The following is a 27751-nucleotide window of genomic DNA, read 5'->3' on the forward strand; positions in this document are numbered from 1 at the left end:
CTGAAGCAGGTCACGAAACATGCGAAAGACTACTACTTCAATGTAACTTTCCCAAGTTTTCTGAGAAATAATCCACACAGGTTTTGGAGCCATTTTCGTGGCCGTAAAACGGTGCAGTCCGGTCTCTCTGTAGAAGATAAGGCCAATACGGCTAATATGTACAACGATTTCTTCTTTTAAGTCTTTACTAAAGATAACGGCATCATCTCCGACTCCTGCAATTTGCCCCTGCTAAATGTTGAACCTCTCAGAATTACCGATGACGGGATTTTCAATCTTCTGCTGAACCTAGATCCAAAAAAATCAACAGGTCCGGATGATATTCCAAATGAGATTTTAAAAAGATATGCCGAATGGTGTAGCATGTACCTTGGTATTATTTTTCGCAAGTCTATTTCATCATCAAGGCTGCGCAGAGACTGGAAAATGGCAAAGATCATACCTATTCATAAATCAGGGGACGTACACTACCTCAACCTCAAACTATAGGACAATTTCTCTTACAAGTACATCATGTAAAATTTTGGAACACACTTTCGAAGCACATAACCTAATTCCTGGATCGCAATAGTATATTGACACCCCATCAGCATGGATTCCGTCGCGGGTTATCAACCGTTACTCAACTAACAGAGGTTCTACACGATCTAGCACTTAATATTAATAACTGTAGCCAGACAGACATGATATTGCTCAATTTTTGAAAGGCATTCGACTCTGTATCACACAATAAGCTGCTAGAAAAACTAAAGACTTTTATCGGGGAAGGCGAATTACTATCTTGGTTAGATTTTTTGTCAATTCGGTTTCAGTTTGTGGTCTTTGAGTATGTTTCATCCAAAACAGTTCCAGTAACGTCGGGCGTTCCTCAGGGATCAGTCCTTGGTCTATTGTTATTTCTGCTCTTCATCAATGACATAACTAATGACATTGATTGCAGCATTAAGCTCTTCGCAGATGACTGCATTCTTTACAAAACAATTAACAACCGCGAAGACCATCTCTCGTTAAACAGTTCTCTAAAAAAAATAACAGAATGGTGTAACACGTGGCAAATGACAATAAACACTAAAAAATCCGTTTGTATGACAGTAACAAGAAAAAAATTCCCGTTTTGCTTTTCTTACTCTGTAAACCGAGTTCCATTAAAGAAAACTAAACACCATAAATATCTAGGTATTACGCTGTCTTCTGACCTAAGGTGGGACTCTCACATTGCTAATATCACGTCTACTGCTTTACGGAAACTTCTCTTTATCAGGAGACGCTTGCGGTCCACACCAGTACCTTCTAGACTCCTGGCCTACAAAACCCTTGTAAGGCCAGTCTTAGAATACGCGAACACAGCCTGGTTCCCCCAATCAATAACTAACATCACAAAACTTGAGGCTATAAACGCAAAGCCCTACGAATAATTCACAATAAATAAAAGCGCACAGATTCCCCAACATTGCTTGCAGCTTCATCAGGTCTCCAGACACTATCGGCAAGAGCAAAACAAGCGCGCTTAAAGTTTTTGTTTCAATTATTACACGAGCAGTACATGATAGATGTGCAAAAATACGTGACGTACTCACAATCGCCACCTTCACGGCACAAACATACGAACACACTAACGGAGTATATGTGCCATAATGACACGTTTAAGCATTCCTTTTTCCCTCTCTCCATTAGTGAATAGAATCGTTTGGATCGTAACATCACCTGCACTCAATCCTTATCATCATTCGTGTCACAGATAGAGCATTTGTCGTAATGCCCAGTGGCGATGCAGCAACCGCGACCGCAAATCTAGGCAAGAAGACAACCCCTTCTAACTTGTCAAGTATGCGATTTTGAGTTCATTCTGAAATTGTGCCTACCATTGTGGAAGATCTGTTCTGTATATCCTTTTGCTATGGTCAATTCACTTTTCCCTACCTTTGCTTTTATGCCATGTTTGCTGCCTTTGAATAATATGTTTATATTTATTTTCTTTTTTACTGTACTAATTGTCCCTGCTATGGTCTTGCAATAACACCAGCAGCATTGTAAATAACTAAATAAGTACCCTGGCTGTTTTACAGTGAACTATTTCAAGAGGAGGCGATTAATTTCGGTTATCCTTTTCTGTTTTTTGATTAATCATCCCGTAAAGAATGTCTTTGCATTGGCAGGTGATGTCATGCTGAGGGTGGATTGTCGGGACATCCATTATCGCGTATAAGACCTAAGTTTTAATTATTTTTCTTTCTATTTTCTCCAACTGTCGCTTTTCGCGTCTTCCCGGCCACGTAACTTGTTGTGGAGGACTGCACAGAGAGGCCGAAAAGAATAGAAAATGAATCTCAATGCTGCAAACTAAATCCCACTCTCTTGGTATATGCAAAGGATAGAGGAGGAAATAAAGTTCGAGACAACGCCCCAGATTCCATTAGTAGTATCTGCCCAGTTTCCCAACCTTTTCTGGTTCAACACTCTTGTGAAAGCAGATGTAAATTAACGTGTTTCCAGCTGGAATACATTATTCCCGCCACTCCTCGCCTAGAACACTGCTTATATACTTCTCGTAGGCTGCTCGTAAACTGCTCGTAAACTGCTCGTAGACTCCTCATAGACTCCTCATAGACTCCTCATAGACTCCTCATAGACTCCTCGTAGACTCCTCGTAGACTCCTCGTAGACTCCTCGTAGACTCCTCGTAGACTCCTCGTAGACTCCTCGTAGACTCCTCGTAGACTCCTAGTAGACTCCTCGTAGACTGCTCGTGGACTGCTCGTAGACTGCTCGTAGACTGCATAAGGACTGCATAAGGACTGCATAAGGACTGCATAAGGACTGCATAAGGACTGCTTAAGGACTGCTTAAGGACTGCTTAAGGACTGCTTAAGGACTGCTTAAGGACTGCTTAAGGACTGCTTAAGGACTGCTTAAGGACTGCTTAAGGACTGCTTAAGGACTGCTTAAGGACTGCTTAAAGACTGCTTAAAGTCTGCTTAAAGTCTGCTTAAAGTCTGCTTAAAGTCTGCTTAAAGACTGCTTAAAGACTGCTTAAAGACTGCTTATAGACTGCTTATAGACTGCTTATAGACTGCTTATAGACTGCTTATAGACTGCTTATAGACTGCTTATAGACTGCTTATAGACTGCTTATAGACTGCTTATAGACTGCTTATAGACTGCTTATAGACTGCTTATAGACTGCTTATAGACTGCTTATAGACTGCTTATAGACTGCTTATAGACTGCTTATAGACTGCTTATAGACTGCTTATAGACTGCTTATAGACTGCTTATAGACTGCTTATAGACTACTTTCGACTACTTTAAACCTATGTGCTTTCTGTTGGTTATGCATTCAAGCGGCCGAGTCGTCTTCTTTCCTTTGCCGGATGCAGGTTTCTTTACTCTGCCCATTGAAGAAAAGCAAGATGAAGGTACCTAGCCGAGGAGTGCGCTGCTGTCATGTGCAGTGCTTCGACGCCTACGCCTACCTGAGTGTCAACGAGTGCACTCTGCGCCCTCGCTGGCGCTGTCCCGTCTGCAGGGATCTAGTCCTCGTCCAAGACATCCGAGTCGACCTCTTTACGTTGGACATCCTCAACAAGGCGGACAGCCAGTGTGACGCCGTGGTGCTACAATGCGATGGAAGCTGGCGGCCAGTGACGTCGGAGGACGATCAAAGCGTCGCTGTTGTCGGTGGAAATGCGGTGAATGCTGAAGAGGTCATAGACTTGACAGCCGATTCAGATGACGACTAAGGACAGTGCTTCAACTGGTGCAGTTCTTCTCTGCCCTGAATGTCCGGTGCATCCACTGGCGATAAGAGCTGTCAGTGCCCACTTTCATAAGGAGCGATGAGCCGCCATTAGGCCTTAGGTTGTTATCTATTGTATCGACTTAGCTCATTAATCGCCCTGTGTAAAAAACAGCAACGCCCTACGAGTACAAACCTTTTGTAATAGCCGTGTTACAGTGGCTGACGGACTGGTCAGACAACTGTGCCTGCCTTGCATGTCATTCTTTAACCACGGGACCGACGCTGTATTTCGTGCGAAGTTTTTATCCATTTTAGAGATATGCAATCTATGTGTTGTTTAGATTTTAATACGCATGTCAATTTTAATTTTGACGGGTGTAGGGGTGGGGTGGACTTTTACGTTTTACGGTTTTTATCAGGGTTGTGACGCGCGTCATAGGGGAGGGTATAATGCTGCAAAGTTAACGGCTACCACCTGTCTTTATGCTGACCCGAAATCTCGGACTATAGGCTTCTCCTATTTGGCCTCTATTGTTAATAGATAGGCGTGGCTAGAGAGACGGCTTTTCGCTTATACACTGCCTCTAAACTTAGTACTCTTTGTTTGTTCTCGCTCGAAGCCACCGGCACTCGGCTTTAATTTTTGTTCATGAAGCGAGATGCGGCCAGACTCATCTACAATGATCGCAGCCAGTCTCGACTGCTCCCACATTATTGCACTTGCTTTACCGCCTCATGTCCACGATTCCTTGCCAGTTTTAAATCAAGAGCGGTAGGCATTCTTTTAAACGACCTCTGAGCACACTTGTTGGTAACATCACCACCGTGTCATTTAGTTATTTGTGGGTGATAGTGAGCCCAATAAACTTCTACTTTTGGAAGCCCTCTCATGCGGCTTCTTGGCTGGAGGAATGCTTTGTGATAATACTCACCATCTGCGATGAATGAATGATACACTCATGTGAGAAATCTGAGTGATTGCAATGTGATAAACGTCATAGTCCAGAGGACTGCAAGGGTCTCTGTTAGACAAGCCCATAGGGGGCTTGCCGGCTGGAGTGGTAGGGGCAGGTACTGCTATTTTTTACTGCGTACATTCATGTACAGGCAAAAGCAGTATTACAGGAAACACGAGACCGCGTTGCCTCCGTCTTTCGTGAAGAACTTCCGCCGATAGCCGACGAGAATGGGAGGCACCAGGTGCGTCCACTACCGTGAGCCGCCGCCAGCACACCATGCAGCGTGGCCTCGGGCGAAGCGTCCAGCGCTAGGAGGCGGACAGCTTCAGTTGAGCGTTTTTTTCTGCCAACGCGACGGAGCAGGCCAGCGGATGCACCAGCGGAGAGCAGAGTTTTAGCCGGGCGGATCGCCCGTCTTCTCGAGCGGAGTAGAGTCGCTTGTTCCGGTGCTCTACCTATCGGTACGCCCGCTGGGAAGCCCTCTCCAGCGGAGCGATAGGCAGCGCGCGAGCGTGCGTAAGAGCGCGCGAGCGTGCCTGGGTATTCAAGATGGCAGCCTCTTTTGTACATCTAAAACGTAAAATTTACCTAATAAATGACTAAAAACACAGGATCTACCTTTACTAAAAAGTTTCAGTGCATTATTAGCTGGCTTAATTGATTTTTTTTTTCACCCTAACTCGTATTGTAACCTATTGGTGGAGGAGCGGATCAATTTGACTCTAGACCGCTCGAGAAGACGGGCGATCCGCCTGGCTAAAACTCTTTTCTCGCGCGCGTCTCCGCTGATGTATCCGCTCACCCGCTCTGCCCCGCTGGCCGCAAAAACGCACAGCCATGCTCTCGAACTATCGTGTTAAACATGCGAGCGTCGATACACGTGTATAATACGTGTAGAAGTGGAGCATACATCATCTCCCTAGCCGACTGCGCAGTACCGCCGCTAACCGCTATAGCACTGTAAAAAATTTCACACCTTTAAAGGGAACATACTGACTAACACACCCTCGCACCCGACAAAATAGGAGTTTCTGTTACTCGTGCACCCGTCCTGCACCCGTCCTGCAAGCTAGCATTTTAGGGGCGGGTTCATTTGGCCAAAATACCCCCCAGTGCAGGCAAGGGTGTTGCTTTAAAAAATGTAAAGCTGGCTTCACCTCAGTTATGCATGCCGGACTAATTGGGGAAGGGAAATGTAAAAAACATAAAATATAGCTGTAGCTCGTGTGTTTTATGGGACAAAATATGTTGGCGTGGTTCCTGTGACAACAACACGTGCACGTGTGAAGCAGTAACATGCGTTTTCGGCATTTTATCCACGTTTCACTGATGCATCGACGCGATTGTTAAGGCAACATTCCACATGGCGATCCCAACTTAACTAATTTTAAAGGCTGTACAAACGCTCTGATGGGGGCGATAGTATGCGCTTTTGAGGATTGCACTTTGAGGCATGGTTTACATCTTTCGCACCCGAGAACATACATGCAGCGGCGAGAAAAATATTGGTTCACTCGCAGCTGAAAAAAAGGGGTTATTGATTTTATTACAAATGCCAATAAAAATTGCTGGAATAATACCTATGCCACGAATGTGGGTGCTAATTGCTTGTTTTGATAATAACGTGCTCCTGTACTGAATCCATATCAAGGTGAAGCAGTTACGACTGCATCGCAGTGAATAGAGGAATCATTACGTTAAAGTGTTGCGATAATACGGGGTGTTTCACGTAACTTGAACCAAGTATTTAGAAAAAGCGGTTAACCGAGCGCCACAAGGAGCGCCACATGATGGCGAACAATGCATCGTTGGATTCAGCTGGCTGCGGTGTACCGCTTTTTTAAAATCCTTGGTTCAAGTTACGTGAAACACCCTGCATATTTTTCAAACAGAGTACTGTCAGCGCGAAATCATTCTACTTTACGCACGAAACTACGCGCAAAAAACAAGACCAAAATTAGCAATTTCTTGAAGCAACCTCTGTGTCAACTGGAAGAAAGGTAACGATGGAGACCTGAAGTTAATGAGGGTCCCAGAAGCACTTGAGAAGCTCAAAGAGCAAAGGGAAGAAAACAAAAATTTTATTTTGCCCCGACCTACGTAGCTCTCCAAAAGTGAGCGAGTAGCAGAAGGTACCTGTGCAAACTCATTACAAAAAAAAGTTTAATGTCTTAAAGCTAAACCTGAGCTATCGGAGACACCGTAGTGGAGGACTCCATACCATTTTAGGCAATCGTGGGTCCTTTAACGTGCTCTGACACTCGCACAATACACGGACAATTTAGGCATTTAGTGCTTCCAGTTTCCGTTCTGGACAAACTAGCGAACATCGTCTACGCACAGCAGCGCACAGGACAGAGAACATGAGCTAGAACTTTTAGAACCTTAAGCGAACATTTCCATCCTCCCGCTGATCCCGTAACAGGCGCGCTGCGAGTGGAAGCACGCTGTGCGGGCCCATGAGAGCGCCAAGGGAGCCGAAGGTCTACTGGACCGGAGAAAAATCTGTCGTGATCAGACCTTGCAGTCCGCATTCGGCCTTATGCGTTGCTCTCAATCACCGCGCTGCGTTTTGTTGATTAATTTAAGTTTATGAAGAGCAATGCCACAGGCCTAGGGGCATTATGCCTATCCATCATAGCATAGCACCCTCCCGCCCATCTTCTACCTCTGAGCCACCTCACCACGAATGCCGTGGCACCGTCCCTGTGCGGCCCTTCGAAGGTGTCGCTTGACGGTGGGGGTGCCGTCCTAAAATGTGCTATGCCGTGACTGCCATACATTTCATGCTGCATTTCGCCACCATCGAAATGCAGCCGCTGGAGTGAACGTAAAAAGAAAAAAACGGCAAGGGGGCCAATTCATGGTAACTTTTGAATCCGAAGAAATATATCTAATTTAATCACTTCGCATTTTCCGTAACTGGTAACGGTTGGCAATCGTTGCGTATGCTGTTCCAATGCTGCAAATACATTCTAGCTTCCGTACGCACTGTAAAAAGCCCAATAAACTGAATTCAAAACTGAAAGTGAAGCTACATTTCCGCCGCTAGGCGGCCACCGGTACCGTCGGGCCTTTGTTGATTTTTTCCCGCCTGTTGTGTGTGGTATGGCGTCGCGTCGTGGTGTGCGGTTTTCAGCGGTTGACGTGAACTGCGTTTTCGACCGCATTTTTCGAGGTACCGCGTTGAACTGAAGTGTTTTTTGTGCATATATAACTGGAGTAGTGCGTAGGTTCGTTCACTGCTGTCCAAGTACGCGTATCTCACGTATCGGAACAGAAGCACCCTTTGGAGGCTCTGCCGAATGCGTTTCTTTGTTGTAGATTGGCAGAAAGGCCGGCGCTCGCTCACGTTTTAAAGGTTTGATATCAGAAATCACGGGCGAAGTTATAATGTGCGCGTGTTTATGCACCAGAATGCATTTTGTAATGTAGAAACGTCCTGAAGTCGGCGTTAATGAAAAACGAGCGTTGCCGTGATTTGGAGACGTACTTCATCAGCTCGGCACGACTACGCACCTGCCTCGCATGGTAAGCAATACTATGTCTTCATGCATGCTGGTTTGCATTATTCATAGCATATTTTATGGAAGAGCGGCCTCAAGGCTTGCCGCTTCTAGTACCAAAGTGCCAAGATCTGCAGACAGGCAGCTCTTTCCGTGTATCCAAGAAGAGAAGCAGCACTAAACAGAGTTCGCCGAGAATGATTCTACTCAGAGCTGTTTTTGTTTTGACGAAACGAATGTTGCAGAGTACTGCCTCATGTTACTTAAGAGCTCTAGTATGTGTGTTCTGTCAAATTTAAAGCCGTTTAACGCTATTTCGTCAAATTCCTTGTCCTACGGTTTATCTGCACGTGGTAATTTTTCCTCCTGTGCGTAAGGTCTATTCCGTATCTCTGCGTAAAATGCGTTGCGTCAGCGTGACGTCTGAGATAAGCTTTCAGTTTTGTGTGCTGCAGGCGCTGACCGCTGGTCGTTTTTGCATCAGGCCAGGTTTTTGCAAAAATTTGTTGACGCTGCTATCTATTTTGGTTCTTTAATTGTTTTTAGAACGGCATCCAGATTGAAGAATCCTGTGCTGTGCCAGCTAGGTATATTTAGCTTGCTTTTTCAAGTTTTTAAAAGCTTCATTGTTTGGCCATGGTGACCTGATTTCTGAATTTTGGCGGTCTGTAATCGTGATGGTATTAAATGGATGTCTGCAGGGGGAAACATCTACATCCACATGGGAGTCCACAGCGACAGCTTGCACCTTGTTGCCACTGGGCAATATTCATGAGCAGTATGGAAGCAAAGGTGCGTTTTAGTTCTTGCTGTCAGCTTCTTTTTATTTTGTGTGCTTGGTTCTCTTTTGGGCCATTTTTCCTTCTTTCCTTCATCAAGCTGCTTCATGAAAGAGGGTACATAGCCTAACCATGCCCTCATTTATTTGTACATCCTTGCTAGTGCGTTGTCAGCATAAGGTTATTGCTAACCAGTTTGAGTGTTGTAGAACGTAGTTTTCTCGTCATCATCATCATCCTGATTACACCCACTGCAGGGCAAAGGACTGCCTTTGCCAGCTGCGGCTACCATATCCCTGCTAACTTGGTACTAGCATTTGGTGATAAAAAGTGTGCTACCGCATAATGTCTTTACCTCATCCACCCGCCTAACTTCCTGCCGCCCACTGCTACGTTTGCCTTCTCTTGGAATCCACTCCGTTACACTTGAGCCCGTGTACTGTACGATGTCAATGCTTGTTGAAGAACCCCAGGTGGTCGAAATTTCCGGAGCCCTTCACTACGGCGTCTCTCATAGCCTTAATCGCTTTGGGACGTTAAACCTCATAAGCCAACCAACCAACACTTGAGGACCAACGGAGTGGATTCCAAGAGAAGGCAAACGAAGTGCCAAATGTGTGGATGGGTTTGTTTTGTATGATGTGAATGGGATTAGGACAGAAGCTAGAGCTTTTTGGTGCATCTTTATTTGTGTGTCACGAAGTTGGGAATTTCTAAACATTGTCGTTATCAGTTTTTGGTAATGGAAAATGGGTTGTTACAAAAAGTGCTGCAAAATAAAATCCTGTGCTAAAACAGAACCTCTACTCACTGGGTGCTCACTTTAAGACCTGCTTTTGTAACTAAATATATGTGGGCATATGTAAGGGTCTCAGTATGACAAATATAATGCAGGTACACTCATTTAAATAAGCCAGTCAGAAGCCCAATGCAGAAGCAGGTATGAATACTTAGACAATGAAGAGTGATAATTAAAAAAAAACCTAGACCCTTACTGTAGCACCAGCATTCAAGTTAGTTAGCTGCAGCTAGAATCAACTAAAAGCCATTGATAACGGTGGCATAGAAAGCCTAGAGGGTTAGTTTGTGGGACATCTGGCACCAAGAGCACACTTGCAGATGTGGGCAAGAGCAAGCTGAATGGCTTTTTGGCTTTAATACATCTCCCATTTCCTGTACAGTCACTTATGCCAGTCCGGTCTATGTTAAAGCAGAATAGCCAACTGTGTGACTCATAACCCCACTGTTCTTTTTTTTTTGAGGTAGCAGTAGCTGGCATCACAATTATTTCAACTGCCCAGAGCATGGGCCGCAGTGTAATCAGTAGCAATTACCTGCTGCTCCTAATCCAGCATGTCTGTGACTTGCAAGCAGAGTAGAATATTTCACCTCACCACTTCTTGCAGCGCATTAGAAGTTGTTAGTGAAAGCCAACGTCTTCCACCTAACATGGCCAGTCACAGTTTCGGAAGCTGTTGCCTCACTAGCATAGGTTCGCCTCCATTTTACTAAGGTGTGAAATGGAACATACTAGAAGTGTAGCTAAAATGTCACTCTGGTTGTTTAAAATAAGTGTTTTCTCTCGGGTATAAGCATGCATTTGGGAGTTAGCTGCCTATCTGACTAGTGTAATGGTAGCCACTGTGTAGATTGTTTTGTTTTTTTCAATTAATGCTGTTGTTTGTCGCTTTTGTTTCTTGTGTGTGTGTACAAAGCCTGCAGTATGATAGTGGATATAGCACTTGTGTTCATAATGCCTTGTGATTACACCCATTGGCAGTAAAGTACGTGGAGCACATGTGATCATTCCCAAGGAACAGGTGGAAGTCAACAAACGGTCTCTGATCACTTTTGGGGAGCTCATGGTTAATCTTTAAGGTTTCTTTAAGCTTAGCCTTTGGTATGCAATGAATTTTCATGCTGCTGTGAGGTGCCTGCAGAACTGCATTATTTTACATTCTAGTACACTCTCGTTTGTGATTCCTTAACTATTATTGATGTCTGTTTTGACTGAAGTAGTACCAAAAATTTCATTACATTGTGAAGCTATCACTTAAAGGTACAATGCTGACTCACTACTGATCTTTATTGCTGTTAAGCAATAAATCGATGAAAAACGAGCACTACCGACACGTGGCACTGCATCAAAGATTGACTACATAAAGCAAAACAAACATTGGCGAATAAAAACAAAAAGAATAAAAAATGTTGAAAAAAATCACTATTCTGCCTTCTAAGCTGCTAAGGTAGCCTATAGTCGGGGACAGCTTTCTGTGGCTATGCAGTGGACGGTACGAGCACGCACCTCCAGCTTAACCACCTATCTCTGTCCCTCGTGACGGTGTGGTAAGAGGCACGCTTGTAAAAGCCTTGCCCTCATAGCTTCCACTGCATAGCCACAGAAAGCTGACCCCAAGTATAGTTCTTTTCGTGTGAGCACAACAGAATGTTTGCTGACACACTTGTCTTGCTCCTGACGGGTCAAACGCATCAACAACAATCTCGTCTCACACGTGTCTCACAACTTGAAAAGAATAGGAGCTAGGGCCGGTGTGTGAGTAGTATTCTCTGCTCCAAGCAAATTGCAACGTCTCTGCAAGAGTGTCAACTGTGAAGGGTTGCCACCCGCAGAATGCGAAAAGAACCAAGAATTCTCTTATGTACAAGTGCCCCAAAAATGTGGCGCACAGAAGTGAGCTATCCCGCGGAACGGGCTGTATCAGTCAAACAGGAGATGCCTAAACGACTTTATGAGCGAACACAAGAGCTCCTTAAAACCACCTCCCGAAAGCAATATGGTTATATATTGGCTGTCGTGTGAAAACTGCGCCTCTGCTTTCAGCCAACCATACTGTGCACTTACATAAGGACCAGCACTCGCGGTAGATTGTTGTTGATGCGTTTGATGTGTCAGGAGCAAGACAAATGCATCAGCAAACCTACTGTTGTGCTCACATGCAAAGAACTAGGCTACCTCAGCAGTTAAGACGGCTGAGTAATGGTTTTTTCTACATTTTTAACACTTTTTTTTGTTTTTATTCGCCAGGGTTTTTGCCCTTCGCAGACAATCGTTAATGCAGTGCCACATGTTTTGCAAGCAGGCAAACTGTTGCAAAAAAAATGTTGGTTGTGCCGTTTTTTCACTTGTTTATTGTGTGGCAGCAATAAAAATCGTCAGTCAGCGCCGAGTCTGTCTAGTTCTTTCATCCCATTACTGTCATGGTGTGCCCTTCATGCTGACGAACATGTACCGACTAGTTCAAGAAAGTAACTTTTTACATTGTGAAGCCATTTTACCAATTGCATTCGCATGGTTTGAATGAATGACCATTCAGATTGCTATTGCATCTTTTTGGAAACGAACAAGCTTAAATTTTGCAAGCTTACCAAACTCTTAGGATGCTTGTATTTGTTGTTAGCAGCATTAAGTCTCCTTTGCTGCTCACGTCTACAGAAGGCAAAATGCTCGACTCATTATGATATTGCGGGGACCATATTTGGTAGACTGGCAGGAACAATGCCACCATCCAAGTAGGGGAGTGGGAGTTCTCAGTGTCAGGGTTATACATCTGTACAATGTAAAAATTCAGATTGGTGTCCTCTTTGTAACTTGCAATTGTAATTTTTTATAGTGTTACAGAAGCCTCTTAAAGTCCAGCCAATATATTGACCTATACGGAAGCTGCTATATACCTGGTGATAAGTAGGCTGTGTATTTTGTTCCTGTGCAATACTGAATAAGGTGATTCCAAGCCACCTTATCCAGACTTTTGCACTCGACTCCACTTGATTTCTTAAAGAAACAAAAAAAAATCATAACTTATTTTATTACCATGACAAAGATTTTTCCATCATGTTCTTGGCAGAGAAAAAGAAGTTTCATGTCGTGGCCACCGTCCTATGTTTACAAGCAAAGCTAAGTCTTGCAAAAGAACATGTTAAAAATAAATGCTTTACGCAGGACTGAAACTTTTTCGTATAAATGAAGGATGTGCTTTCATATCCAATAAATTGGACTCATGTATAAAACATGAAAGAAGGTGCAAAAATATTGGAAATTGATATATGTTATCCAATTTATGTTCTCATAACCGTCATTTAAACCATTTTTCTGGGTTATCCAAAAGGCAAAGGATGGAATAAAAGTGTTTCAGAGATGAAAAAAACGCAAGGCATGTCAGTCAGCTAAAAAAAAATTATATTTTTGAGGCATATTCAGCCACCAGTTGCACAGTGAGGTTGGCCTCATTTATTTTCTAATGGCTGTGACATTTCTAAAATTTTAATTGGAGCAATTTTCATTTTAGGCGAGAAAATAATTTTGCAATTTGAGTCTACCTTCAACCGCAGCATTGCTGGCTGCTTGCTCGACACTGCGGTGCATGCTAGAGCCGGCATGAAGGAGACAAAGCTTTGCTGCACGGTACTCCATGTGGATGCTCCTCATATTTTGGTTTTGAGAAGTCTGCTGGCATATTCGCTCAAATTTTGTCAGTTTAAACTCAAGCATGACTTAAGTCCAGCGTGCACCATTGAGAGAGATAAAAAAGGCTTGATGTGGTGAAAAATGGGTATTCCTTGTAATGGTAGCACTCTTGTAAACTGCCTAGTGAGTTCACCTTTGTTTTCTTGAATATTTTGTTGGAGCACCCAGAGGGCTACGACAATCTTAATGGTTGTCTCCGCCCATGTAAATAGCTTATACAAGAACAGTATTTGACCTTTCTATGGCCTCTGAATGCTTGCTGTTGCTGCAGGGGGCCTCACACTCCCACCAATGCTGTCACAAGCAATCCTCCCATGTGATGTGGTGAAAAAGTCCATTCCACTGAAAATTTTAAATAATTTTCACGGTAGTAGAGGTTTTAACTCTGATTGGTCAGACCGCAAGAGTGCTTCCCGGCTGAGTACTGTTTGTGCCGAGGAACGAGAGTCGTTATGCCTTGTGGCACTTCAGTTTTACTTCTTGTAAATCTATCGTTCAGCAGATTTCTTTATTGCCGAAGCTGGTGCCATCGAAGACCAGCACACCATTGTATTCGTGCAGCAGAGTGCTGGTTTTGTGTAATTTACAGCCGGTGGCAAAGTGTGCTGGAGTGAAAAGGAAGCACTGTGCAGTGTCAATGTTGAACGCTGGGACTCAACTTGCAAGATTGTTTTCTCGCTTAAAACAAAAAATGAGCTCCAATTGAACTAAAAATAAATGCCATTAAATGGTGCTGTTTAACTTTCTATATTTCATAATTTAATTAAGATCACCTCATTATGTAGTAGACTACTGAATATGTCACATGAAGCAAATTTTCTCGACTTTAGAATCCTTTCGCTGACTTGCCTTACTTGTTTTGCTCTCTGAAACATTTTTATCACCTTTGCCTTCTCGACAGCTTAGAAAATAGAATAATACTGTGAGAACATAAAATTTGATGAAAGATCTCAAATTTTCATATTTTGTACTTCTTACATGTTTTATTTAAAACAAAATAAGTTCAATTTACTGCATTGGATATAGAATACCTTTAATTTATATAACAAAAACTTCATAGTCCTGCTTAAGAATGTTTCTTTTCACAAATTTTTTTGCAAGGTTATGTCTGGCTAGCGCTTACAAACGTGAGATGGTAGCCACGATGGGAAAAAATTATTCCGCCTAAAACAAGCTGGGATAATGTTTGCCTAAGTAATGCAATAAGCCATGAATTTTTTTAAAGAAATCGAAGATTCAGTGGTAAGCCTGGAACAGTTGGCATGGAATGATCCAATGACATATAAATGCCAACTGTGTGCTGGTTTGAAAAAGCCTTTATGATATTTTTGTAACTCGATTAATATTGGAGTGTAGGTTGAATGCAATTTTTTCTGCTGGCATAATTGGAATGGTTCCATATCATACCGTTTATTTCGCATCTTGTATGCGAAATTATATTGCATTGCCAATATTTTTTCCTGCAAGCATTCACCCCATATGAATATTGCTGCTCCTGAGCAGCATACTCAACTGATCCACTGGAACGGTATCACTGTGTGTACCTTTGGTAAATTTCTGGGAAAAATGTATGCATTCGCCTGGGTGCTTGGAATTTTCATGTTTCATTTGTAAGGGCAGATGAAATGCAGATCTGTCCTAAGGATGAATGTGGCCATTTGTTAACACCATTTTACAGTAGTGATATTTGCCAAATGATTTATTCTATTTATCTACTTTGTACTTTTATTCACTACATGGTGCATGTATGCCTCAAAGAAAGGGAACGCAAACCTGAAAGGAAACAGCTTGGAACCCCTTGTGGTCTTTTTCCAGATTTAGATAGTCTATTAGTCTAGGCAAAGCAGCGTGCAGGGTAACAGGACACTGACAGGAAGACGCATATACTGTGCTGACTAACAATTGAGGAATTTATTGCTTTGCTCACTATAAATAGAGGAAATATCATCCAAGATACAAAAGAAGAAAGTCGTGGAATCATCATTTGGTCACATCTGTCGTGATTATTAATCCAGATAGTCAATTTATTTTTTCGTTGGCGTTAGTGATGATGTGCTTGCGTAGGTTGAACAATTCTTATGTGTCATTCATGTCTCATATGTCTCGGCATGAGCTGTTCATTATATTTCCTAAGAATTTTACATTGTCGAAAGTGTGGGGTGCACTCACAGTTCGACACGTGTCGTGCTAGTTTGCTACTATATCCTTTCTCAGTGTTGCTGACTTGTTCTATTAGACAAATGTTGACACGCTCACCTTATTTCCCAACATACGACGCTTTGCATGAGAGACGGATCTTGTAAACTAAGCCACAGTCGCATGCTGTGAATTTGTTTCAGTGCTTCATCTTGTGCTGGGCTGTTTTTAAAGCACCTTTGCTGGGTGCGTTGCATACTACGTTCAGCTACTTTCTGCAAAAAAGCAAATGAAGCCATCGCAAAGAACTTCCGCAAGCTGCAAAAGAAGGTCAAGCGCCATACAGTGAAGAACGAAACCTAAAAAATTGTGTCAAGCCAGAAACTTGACCAAATTAGTGCTGGCTATGAAGAAAAGTGATGGCCTGTGCCTGAATGCATTCTCTATTGCAAAAACACTCAGCAATAACTGGCCTTTCAGAGTAATTGTCGCTGAACAAGGATCAAGGCAGCAGCAACCTTAGGGCAGTATCTGCAAGAATTACTCTCCTTGTTCACCGTGGGAGACCTTTTCCTGGTAAAGAAGCCAGAAGTGTCCGCATTCCTCTCTAACAGCTGTACAGAAGAATTGTCTTCTCATTCTGATCAATGACTTACATTGCACGCTGCTAAATGCCGCCTTGTTTGAGACGATGAGAGAAGGCATTAATTCAATGGGAGCAGTACGATTCCAGAACCTGTGCAGAATTAATGCGGATAGATTCCTCGAGTTGCTAACCATCTACTTCCGTTCTACCTATGTAAAGTTTAATGATGTGTGCATACAGTGGCAGGGAGTATGCACCAGTTCCGGCGTAGCACTAATTCTCATTGTGCTGCTAGCCTGTCAAGATAGCCAACTATTAAAAATCTTTGCATGGCACCAGTTTGATAATGACCTTCCGATTTGTGGACGACTTCTTAGTAATCACAAGCTTCATTACCAAGGGTAACACAAAGTCATTGTTGCCATCTTCATGACCTTCTCCAAAGTTCTTGCCAACTTTGAGCTGACCAAAAAAATGCCACTGGAGGTACAGCTTCCCGATCTATGGCTGTACTTTGTAGAGACCCATATGTGCTGGCGTTTCTTCCCGGGGTCGAAAAAAAAGGCTGTTGCTACTGGCGCACTGAAAAATATCCTAAATAGGTCGTGTATTGACCGTCAGCAGGAATGCCTTGAGGCCCACCTGACATGGCTACCTGAAGCTGATTTCCCAGATGACCTCATCTGCAGCCTTGGCTTCAGGATAAAGAAATTTGCCTATCTACCTCTAAAAGGCTTCAGAAAGAACGGACCATAGCTGTCGTAGAATATTATTATGGGGTTTAGCTCAGCAGCAGGCGCGACAGGTCGCACTCAGAAGGCACACCAAACCAAGTCACCCCAAGCACTAGCTGCAGCGTCCCCGTTGTCGACTGTCCAGCGTCAAAACGTCCTCTTCACCTTGCAACTTGCACTGTGGCACTACCCCCTCCGCCTCGCGGAAGGAAGCACAGTCCCTGGGTGCCCTAAGGTGGTGTGAATGGTAGGGCTTAAGACGGGTGACGTGCGCGAGCTTTGTGGGGAGGCCGTGGGAGGAGTGTGGTAGTCCAGGGACGTGATTTGATAGGTCACATTGCTCAGTTGCCTTAAGAGAAGATGCGGTAAGGACCCACGCAATGAGGCAGCAGCTTCTCACCCAGGCCCACATGGCGCGCAGGGAGCCAGAGGAGTACGTGGAAGCCGGGAGGGTAGTGGGCAACATGGTGATTAAGGTCATAGGTGCATGGTATCAGCCACGCGCGAAAGAAAGTGGTCAGGCAGGCTGGTGTGAACTTAGTATGCAACACGCCCAGCAAGGGTGCTTCAAAGACAGCCTGGTATAGAAGGCAGTCAAATTCACAGCATGCGACAGTTACTTAGGCGCCTTGTTTACTAAGTTCACACCAGCTTGCCTGACCACTTTCTCTATCAATATCAATATACTGTAGCGCAGCAAAAGACGAGGACACAAGAGACGAGAAACGAACAGCACGAGCGCTAACTTCCAACAAATTTTATTCTCCTGAAGCATCACATTTATACGCCAGAAAACAGTAATCACATGTGCGAACAGTATCAATTCCTTAGAAACCCGAGCTCTTTATCTGAGAGGAGAATGGAAGGTGTGCTTACACACGCGCCTCCTGACCTATTTATCTTTTCGGCTTCAATGATTTCGCGCGTTACCCTTTCTCTGCTTTTTCCTATTACCCGACATTTATCAAAGAAAGGCTTACAGGTTTTTGAGTTGCATGCGAGAATGTGGTCATGTGGCGCTATGCATCGGGTCGTGCATAGCGCCGATTCTGAGTAATCTGTTTTTATCCAAACTTGACAAGGCTGTTTCCAGCCACTTAGACAGCTTGGACGTAATCAAGGTCTTTAGATTTGTTGATGATTTTTTTATTCTTGTTAAGTGTGACAACGGCTCACTTAAGCCAAAGGCTCATAGCATTTTAACTATTATGAAAGAACATTTTAAACCGCTTGTTTTAACATGCGAATTGCCCATCAATAACTCCATTAGATTTTTAGATATTAACTTCACCTTTCACGCTCATCACATATGCTGGGCCTACAAACCGCGTAGCAACAAGCCGATTCTGCCATATCACTCCGCTCATTCAAAACTGGTAAAAAGAGGTATTGTCAATTTATGTTTTCTAAATGCTCTCCAGAAATCTTGTCCGCATATGATGACCGATAGTTTTCAAGAGCAGTCCAAGAGGCTGACTAATGCCGGGTACCCCTCCCATGTTCAAGTATCTGTTGCCGAAAAACTTGTTAAGAAAATGAAACTAGAAAATCACTGTCACCCAAACGCGGTTCCTCGTGAACGAAAAAACCTTGTTGTATTGCCTTATCTTCACAAGATTTCCCACAATTTGAAAAGAATTGGTCAACGAGCGAATGCGACCGTCGTGTTCTCGGCGCCGAAAAAACTTGCAACGTTGTGCAAACTGGGAAAACCCAACACAAACAAAGCGCGCGGATGCACAACTAGGCACCAGAAGCCATACGTCACGTGCGATGAAGGTGTTGTGTATAAGATACCCTTGTCATGCGGGAAACACTATATCGGCCAGACGGGGAGATGTCTGAACGAGCGCCTAATGGAACACGCTCGCAACGTCAGAAACGGGCAAGGCGGATCGCTCGTTGACCACATTCTCGCATGCAACTCAAAAACCTGTAAGCCTTTCTTTGATAAATGTCGGGTAATAGGAAAAAGCAGAGAAAGGGTAACGCGCGAAATCATTGAAGCCGAAAAGATAAATAGGTCAGGAGGCGCGTGTGTAAGCACACCTTCCATTCTCCTCTCAGATAAAGAGCTCGGGTTTCTAAGGAATTGATACTGTTCGCACATGTGATTACTGTTTTCTGGCGTATAAATGTGATGCTTCAGGAGAATAAAATTTGTTGGAAGTTAGCGCTCGTGCTGTTCGTTTCTCGTCTCTTGTGTCCTCGTCTTTTGCTGCGCTACAGTATATTGAAACTATGTACCAACAAGCCCAAAAAGCCACGCTACTGAACACTTTCTCTAGCGCGTGGCTGATACCATGCACATACGCCGTCACAGCTAACTTCCATTCTTCTTTCTGAAGCCTCGTTAGGGTGGATCAGAAAATTTATTTCATTATCTTCAAGCCTAGGCTGCAGACCAGGTCATCGGGTAAACCAGCTTCAGGTAACTATGTTAATTGGGCCTCAATGCTTTCCTGCTGATGGTCAGTACACAATCTGTTTGAGGCATTTTTTAGTGTGCCAGTAGCAACAGTCTTTTTTTCAACTGTGGGACGTAACGCCAACACATATGGGCCTCTCTGATGTGCAGCCATAGCTCGAGAAGCTGTACCTCCAGCAAGAACTTCGGAGAAGGTCTTGAATATGTGAACAATGCCGTTGTATTGCCCTTTCTTATGAAGCGTGTGGATTACTAGGAAGTCGTCCAAGAATTGGAAGGTCATTATTAAATTGGTGCCATGCAAAGCTTTTTAATAGTTGGCTATCTTGACAGGCTAGCAGGACAATGAGAATTAGTGCAACACAGGAACTGGTGCATACTCCTTGCCACTGTATGTGCAGGTCATTAAACTAAAATAATAGATGGTTAGCAGCTCGAGGAATCTATGAGCATTAATTCTGCATTGGATCTGGAATCATGCTGCTCCCATTGAATCAATGCCTTCTCTTACAGTCTCAAACAAGGTGGTATGTGGCAGCGTGTAATGTTAGTCATCATCATCATCATCATCATTTATTAACCCTTAAGGGTCCCGTTAGGGACATTACATAAGGGGGGGAGGTGGTACAGGGGTGTTCAACAGTCATACATGAATATATAAATATAGAAAGAATGTGGAAATACAGAAAAATATAGAAAATATAAAATATAGAATAGAAAAAAAAAGTAGACCAAGACGAAAAAAAGACAGAAGTAAATTCAAATAATCACGTCATGACAGAGTGTAGCAGAAATATAAACAGGAACAAATCACAACTTTGGAAGTAGAACAGGCTGGTCAGTTTGCAGGGCTTGGAAGCTGGCATAGGGTGCAGGAAAAAATTATTTGTCGTTGAGATGGTCGATTAGGAGCTGTCTGAATCTGGAAGGGTTAGTCTCAATGACAATGTGTTCGGGGAGGTTATTCCAGCTTTCTATCGCACTGGGAAGGAAAGATTTATTGAAATAATTGGTGGAGCCGTGCAAACGCTGTATGCTTAAGGAGTTAAATAAACGACGAGATGATCGTAGCGGAGCTCGTAGAAGGTTTTCTCGAAGTGCTGGAAAGTTAAAGTACAGTTTATGAAAAAGACAAAGAATTGAAGTTTTCCTGCGAAAGGCTAATGACTTGATGCCGAGAGATGATTTCAACGCTGTGATGCTGAGCTGAGATTTATACTGTGAGGTGATGAAGCGTGCTGCCCGATTCTGGATGGCTTCGAGTGAATGTATTAAGTAGGCTTGGTGAGGATTCCATATTGTTGAGGCGTATTCTAGTTTAGTTCGGATGTACGTTTCATATGCTAGTTGTCTGGTGGCTGCGGTGGACATGGAAAGTGATCGCCTGATGAATCCGAGTGACCTGGAGGCACTAGCACATAGTTTCGTGATGTGATTAGCCCAGGTTAGGTTGGTTGTTATCTCGATGCCGAGGTACCGGTATGAATTAGTTTGAGACAGCGCTATGGAGTTCAGGGAGTACGAAAAATGAAGAATCGAACGTTTACGTGAGATGTGCATGAACTTACATTTAGAAATGTTGAGCTGCATTAGCCAGTCGGAACACCACTTCTGAATTCGGCTTAGGTCATCCTGTAATAATTCCTGATCACTGCTATTGTTGATGCGGCGATAAATGACGCAGTCGTCCGCAAAGAGCCGGACAGATGATAAAATACCAGATGGCAAATCGTTGATGAAGATTAAAAAGAGTAATGGAGCAAGAACCGATCCTTGGGGAACCCCGGAGATTACTCTAGTAGTTTGAGATGCATGACTGGCGATGACGGTGAATTGCAAGCGGTCGGTTAAGAAACAGTGGATCCAGGATAAGACAAGCGGGTCAAGTGACAGAGCTGAGAGTTTGGAAAAGAGACGCTGGTGAGGGACGCGATCGAATGCCTTGGCGAAATCTAAATAAATTATATCGGTTTGGAAGGCAGAGTCTAGATTTAAATGGAGATCAGTTGTAAGTTCGAACAGCTGAGTTTCGCACGAAAAACCTGCCCTGAAACCATGCTGATTGGGAAAGAAGAAACGGTTGTGGTCAAGGTGAGATGCGATGTGCGAGTATATTATATGTTCGAAAAGTTTACAAGAGATACATGTCAGTGAAATTGGTCGATAATTTGAGGGGTCGGAGCGATCTGCAGCTTTGAAGACTGGGACAACTTTGCTTAATTTCCAGTCGTCTGGAATCTCACTAGTGTTAAGAGACTGGGCAAAAATGAGTTGCAAGATTTGGCTCGTGAAATATTTAGTTGCTTTAAAAATCTTAGCAGGGAGGTTGTCTGGTCCAGGGGAAGTGGATATCTTTAGATTATCTATGAGTTTTAAAATTCCCTCTGCTGTAATGGTAACAGGTGGCATAGGTGCATAATTTGGACTTGGCACGGAAACAATGCTTGCTGTTGGCTCCTGGGTAAATACGGACGTGAAATAGGAATTCATGACGTCGGAGCGCTCTGAAATTGGAACATCGGAGCCGTCTCGTGCCTTCAGGGAAATATTGTGCGAACTGTTTTTATTGGGCGTGAGCAAGTTCCAAAACTTCTTGGGGTTTACCCGCATTATCTCTATGAAGTCGTGACAGTAAAATTTTCGTTTTGAAGTTCGTAATAACTGCGTGTATTCGTGCAGACTTGCAAAGTATTTGTCCCACTTTCTAGCGCATCCTGATTTCTTTGCGTTACGGAATAGGCGTTTTTTCTTTCGCGACAACTTCCTCAGCGCATTTGAGTACCATGGTTTATTGGCATCCCCTCGAATGCAGATGAGCGGGACGTAAGCTTCTATAAGCGACAACATTTTCTCTTTAAAAAGACACCAGTTGTTATTCACAGATCTGCTATGTATGGAAATTTGAAACGTATCAAGAAATTCTTCAAGGTGGGAGTTAATGCTTGGGAAATCGGCCTTAGAATAATCACGGATGTATTTAACAGACGGTTGGCGTATAGGAATTTCAATTGACAGGTTGAAAGTTATGATACAGTGATCACTTAGACCACTAGTGCACGAAAGCGATTGAACTAATTCTGGATTGGATACAAGGACGAGGTCTAGTATGTTTGAGCCTCGAGTTGGTGCACACACTGTTTGGGTAAGGTTAAACGTAAGGACCAGATCTAAGAAATATTTTGATGGACAAGATGACGCAGTCAAGTTATCCCAATCGATGTCTGGGAAATTGAAGTCGCCGCAGAGTATGAAGTTGGCATGAGAGAATCGAGACTGCAAGTCCTCAAGAACAGAGTGAAGGTCGCTAATGAAAGAAGGATCCGTGTCGGGGGCTCGATAGCATGCAATTAGAATGTTGGTGCAAGAGGGAAAATTAAATTTGATGCACAGTATTTCGCTATGGCAATTGATATCAACTGGGGTAGAAGAAAGGCTTGTTTTCACCAGAGCAAGAATGCCGCCTCCCCGACGACCAACTCTGTCTCGCCGGTAGGAGTGAAATGATTGATTATCGTGCAAAAGTTCGATATCATCTATATCGGATGTTAGCCAGGATTCAGTGAATAATACGATGTCAGAGCTGTGGTCGTCGAGAAGCGCCTCAACAGATTCTTTTTTGGGCAGGTAACTCCGAATATTTGTCAGCAAAAGCGAAACATTATTGTAGTTGTTGATTGAGCGACTGCGCTGTGAAGGATTGGAATGAGGCGATTGTGAGGGTCTCGGTGTTTTCAGTAATCGCTATGGTTTTAGTTCGATAACGGAATCCGTATCTGCATTATAAGTGAAAACCTTTTTGCCAATCAGCAGCTTGTCAAAACGAATCTTGAAAGAGGCGTTGTTCTGTTGACCATAAGTGAAAAGTTTCTTTCTAGCCACGCGTACCTTGGCTGAATAATCCTCGCGGATAGAAAACGATGTATCCTTCAGCTTCGGACCAGCAAGCAATATCCCTGATTTGTCTTTGAAATGCGTTAGCTTTACAATGATTGGGCGGTTTTTGCCTACCTCGAATCGACCCAATCGATGCGCACGTTCGATCTGATGATTTTCAATGGAAATGTCAAGCTTGTCCGAGCAAAAAGAAACAACGCGTTCTTCAGATTGTGCCCAAGTTTCACCGAGTTCGTCTGTAATTCCAAAGAACAATAAGTTCGAGCGGCGTAAGCGATTTTCGGCGTCATCGTACTTGGTCGTCAGCAGTTTGACGTCAGTCCTTGATGACAATGAGAAGACACTCCTTCTAGACGGCTGTTCAAGAGGAATGCGGACACATCTGGCTTTTTTACCAGGAAAAGGTCTTCCACGGTGAGCAAGGAGAGCAATTCTTGCAGATACTGCCCTAAGGGTTGTTGCCACGATCCTTGTTCAGAGACAATTACTCTGAAAGGCCAGTTATCATTGCGTTTTTGCCATAAAGAAGGCATTCAGGCATAGGCCCTCACTCTTTTTCACAACCAGCCCTAGTTTGGTCAAGTTGTTGGCATGACTTTCTTTTGCAGCTTGTGGAAGCTCTTTGCAGTGGCTTCATTTGCTTTTTCACAGAAAGTAGCTGAATGTAGTATGCAATGCTCCTAGCAAAGGTGCTTCACAAACAGCCCAGCGTAAGACGCACAGAGACAAATTCATGGCATGCGACAGTGGCTTAGTTTACAAGAACCCTCCGTCACGCGGAGCGTCCTGTGTTGGGAAATAAGGTCAGCATGGTAACATTTATCTAATGCAACATGTCGGAATACTGAGAAAGGATATGGTAGCAAGCTACCAAGACACGTATCGGACTGTCAGTGTATATCACACTTTCGACAATGTAAATTTCTGAGGAAATGTAAGAGACGTGCATGGTACATAAGAATTGTTCAACCTGTTTAAGCACATAATCACTAACTCTAACGAAAAAGAAATCAACTACCTGGATAAATAATCACGACAGATTTGACAAAATGACAATTCCATGACTTCCCTTCTTTGTATTTTGGATGATGCTTCCTGTATTCATTGCAAACTAAACAATAAATTCCGCAGTTGTTATCGCTGCACCTGTCTTGTCTGTGTCCTGTTATCCTGCGTGGTTTTGCAAAGATTCATGCACCAACTGGCCGAGCTCCTTTTCTTGTAGTTTAGTGGCCTTGTGCAAATTTTTCTTGATGGATTTTTGAGGTTACTGGCTGCAGACATGGGAGATATGTTAACTTAGCACTGTTGCCTGCCTTTCAAGATGTCACTTGCTTGGTATAATAATGAATGCATGCTTTGCGTTAGTTGCAGCCGACCACTCTCATGGAAGGGGTCGTATTGCTGACTGATCAGATACTGCGCTTTCTGTTACAGTGAATGTTGCACATTACTTGTCGTTCGGTTTACTGTAAAGCATTTTGAAGTGCTCTATTTTCGCCTTTGTTGTCATGGTGTTCTGTGTCTTTTATAGTCAGTTTACCCGCCAGGCAGGCCAGTGGTTTGCACTAGCTTTTAGCAGTTCGTGCAGAATTAATTGCATGGCCTGACCACCTTCATTCCATTTCATAACATCTAGCTTTTTAGCTAAAACATTGTTTATATAATGCCGCTTAGAGCTATTTTTTCTAAACCACGGTGGCCTCTTTGGAATGGTTTAAAAGATAACAGCTGGCACTTGCTTGCCACTTGGGCAGATTTTCTTTCTGTTAGTGTTAGCATGCATTATAAAACACATTATTAATGAGCAATATGTTGGCATTTATAAGGACCATTGAGCAGTGTAAACTGATGTGAAATATTTTACTGTTTTTGTCTGAAATGCAGACTCACACCATGTATGCTGTTCACCGAAGACAATCCTGAGGTGGCTGAGAACCTGTTCGTCGAGGGAGGATGACTACTCAGCAGGCTTACCACTGCGGCTCACTCCACAACTGCCATAATGTCAGGAATATGCGTGTTCAGCATAAGCTGCCTTAAGTTTGCTTTTTTGCTTATTCCTGGGAGTTAGCGTCACAGTCCAAGCCTTCTTCAGGCTGGTATAGAAGGCTGCACAGGCATGAATTTTTCATTCTGTTTGCTCTGAAAGGCTGCACAAGCAACGAATTTTTCATTGTTTGCTCTGGAAAATTAGGAGGTAGAGTAAGTGCAATGGAACCTTATTCTTGCAGCACCATAAACCCAATAATGGCAGGTATGATGCTGTTGTACCTTAAAATTTTAAGTTCCTTGGATGGCAGTGAGGAATTCATTGGAGAAGCTTCTTGTGCATTGTTTTATGGATGTTTTGTTCTAATAAAAATTTTGAACATTTCTGCAGTTTTGTGAGTTTTGTCAATAAACGTTTTTCTTAGGTGCATACAGCCTGTTTACTGCTATGAAGAGCTCCAGTAACACAGGTATATTGCAATACATAGGCATTATAATGGTAAATTTAAAGAACGCTTAAGAAAAGTAATAAAAGTGGGGACAAATTATGAACCCATTGTATGCTTTTTCCTGAAGGGTGTAGGGGTGTAAGAAGCATAAAACTCCTTTGGCTCGGTGGTAAAGTGTGTGATACACCTCAACTCCTTTGGGTCAAGTTATATCATTTTCGGGTTGGTTTTTTCATGAAACACCCCATGTGAAAGGTGTATTGAAATCACAAAACACCCTTCTGGGCCGGGTGTAAGGGTGCGAGTTATAGACACCTATAAACTCCTTTAAGGGTGTTTTATTTTTTACAGTAAATTTCCGCAGTCTGCTCAGGGGGAACGCTTCCGTACACTCAAGGTATCCAGGTTGCAACTGATGCGCTATCTTCTCTTTATTATAGCGAAGATTGATGCATAAAACATTCCTTTTTGCCTAGGACGAATGCACTGCATGCTGTATTTCTTCATGCGAGCACTCATTGCCTACCCAAATGGGTATGCACCCCTGCACACCGCTGGAATCACCATTTATGCCCCTTTTCATTTTATTTTGTTTTTAAAGAGCGCCGTATGCCAATTAATCGCTTGAGACTACTTGCTTAATTTAGTTCTTCGCCACTGCGGTTGCTGAGTTATGGTGCTCGGTTGCTGGCCCGAAAGACGCGGGTTCGATCCCAGCTGCGGGGGTCGAGTTTCGATGGAGGCGAAATTCTAGAGGCCCGTGTACTGCGCGATGTCAGTGCACGTCAAAGAACCTCAGGTGGTCAAAATTTCCGGAGCCCTTCACTACAACGTCTATCATAGCCTGAGTCGCTTTGGGACGTTAAACTCCCATAAACCATCTCTCTGCGCCTCTCGTAATCGCAGAGAGCTGCGTGCTGCTGTAAGGTGTTCAGAGATCTATTGATTAGGGGCTTATATTTTCTTGTGTCCTATTTTCGATAGACTCTCTGTGTATTGTGGCGCGTTTAGATCATATTTAGTTGTGTAAAAACTGCTGCCGCTGCCTGTCGTCACCCAACAACGCCGCCTGTGACATTGGCGGGTCCGCAGAACTTATCTGTATTTGTAGAAGATAAGTATTTTTATTATTAATACTACTATAATTAATAAGTCTTGGACAGCTATAGCCGGTTATATTGAAGCATTAGTTGGAAAACATGGTGTCTGTCTGCTGCGCAGAGCCAGAAATTTCGTCTTTGCGAACGCCTAGAGTAGATGATCAACCCTCGTGGAACGCTCGTGGAGTACGGGTCTCACTGGCTGCCGGCAGCGCCAGCGGCAGGTCTACAGGCCGGAGGCACGACCGGTGACCTTCGCGTGGCGGACGCGTTTCGACAGGTTTCTTGGAACATGCTCGATCTTAAAATTTGTCAAAAAACCTCCCGGAAATTGGTATTGCAGCAATAAGCCCGAAAGCTGCATAAAAACCGCCAGATTCCTTGTACGTGCGAGGAGTCTAAGAATAAAATTTTCTGTAATCGATCGTCACATTGCTTGCTGGTTCCTTAAATACTGAATAGAGACCATCACAAAAAACCGCCCTTCTTCTGACCAATATCTCACAGTAAAACATTTAACGCGCCGTCTCCAGTCTTCCACTACCGCATATACACTGGTGCTCACAGGAAGTGCATTGTAGTGGGTGTCCGCACACTCATCGTCTTAACCCTATGGCACAGATATATGTAGTACAAGCCTCACTCTACCATCACTACCGCCACTAACCTCGTAGCTCATATAAATTGTGGGCGGATTACATATATCGTACCCCAGCATACAATACCCAGTGCGTTAAGTCAGGGAGGTCTCGGGGGGAGGGGTTTCAGATCGTCCCACTAATATTGTCAAGGGATCTGAGATCCCTTGACAATATTAGAATGTACGGAGTGCATGAATCTGAAACAAGTAGCCACTATTAAGGTGAAAGCCTTTACTGCCTCATACTGTCGTGATCAAGGAATGTTAGGAGGTGTGTTCGCGTTTCGGCGTCGCTAATTTAAAAAAAACTGCGTCGAGAGTGG

The 27751-nt window shown here is 43.6% G+C and overlaps 1 long non-coding RNA gene across 1 annotated transcript; it reads left to right on the forward strand.

The window, feature by feature from the left end:
- Positions 1-7787: 7787 nt before the first annotated feature.
- LOC149366199 (uncharacterized) lies at positions 7788-25428 on the forward strand. The gene is made up of 3 exons (XR_016284476.1): positions 7788-8229; positions 8906-8996; positions 25135-25428. It is a non-coding gene; the product is annotated as an uncharacterized LOC149366199 (long non-coding RNA).
- Positions 25429-27751: the final 2323 nt, after the last annotated feature.

The sequence above is a fragment of the Amblyomma mixtum genome, chromosome 1, assembly GCF_055824585.1.
Source record: "Amblyomma mixtum isolate Tamu chromosome 1, ASM5582458v1, whole genome shotgun sequence".
NCBI classification, from domain to species: domain Eukaryota; kingdom Metazoa; phylum Arthropoda; class Arachnida; order Ixodida; family Ixodidae; genus Amblyomma; species Amblyomma mixtum.